At 41.0% G+C, this 715-nt stretch overlaps 1 protein-coding gene across 1 annotated transcript in view; it reads left to right on the forward strand.

Moving 5' to 3' along the window:
* The window catches only part of LOC107706702 (myosin-9-like), a 20,738-nt gene that overhangs the window by 8,622 nt on the left and 11,401 nt on the right, over window positions 1–715 (forward strand). The gene's annotated exons all lie outside the window — the stretch shown is intronic.

The following is a 715-nucleotide window of genomic DNA, read 5'->3' on the forward strand; positions in this document are numbered from 1 at the left end:
TGCTCCATCATGCTGGAAAATGCACGGATCATCACCAAATTGCTCATGGATCGTTGGAATAAGTCGCTCTTGCAGGACGTTTTGATACTGTTGTTTATTCATGGCAGTGCTTTTTGGCAGAATTATGAGAGGGCCCACTCCCTTGTTTGAAAAGCAACCCCACACATGGATGGTCTCTGGATGCTTCACTGTTGGCAAGTCACAGGACTCATGGTAGCGTTCACCTTTTCTTCTCCGAACAAACGATTTTCCAGATGTCCCAAACAGTCGGAAGGGAGCTTCATCAGAGAAAATAACTTTGCACCAGTCTTCTGTTGTCCAATCCTTGTACTTCCTGCAGAATTTCAGTCTGTCCTTGACATTTTTCTTGGAGAGAAGTAGTTCTTAATGGTTCTTTCAGGTGCAATATTATTTGCAATTTCCTTGCATGTGAGGCCATTTTTGATGCAAAGCGATGATGGCTGCACGTGTTTCTTTGGAGGTAACCATTGCTAACAAGAACACAGTGATTGGAAGCGCTTCTTCCCTCCTTTTATAGCAATCAGTCTGCTCTTACAATCTAATTAGTATGATAGTGATTATACCTGACTAGTACTCATTCACACTTTCACATGTGCTGCTGATATGATTAGTCAATTAATGTTAGCTGGTCATTTTGTGTCAGGATCAAAAAACAGTGAAATGTGTTTTTTGTGAAAAGTTAATTTTTTGGCCA

This window comes from Sinocyclocheilus rhinocerous, unplaced genomic scaffold, assembly GCF_001515625.1.
Source record: "Sinocyclocheilus rhinocerous isolate Xijiao unplaced genomic scaffold, SAMN03320098_v1.1 scaffold1285, whole genome shotgun sequence".
Lineage (NCBI taxonomy): Eukaryota > Metazoa > Chordata > Actinopteri > Cypriniformes > Cyprinidae > Sinocyclocheilus > Sinocyclocheilus rhinocerous.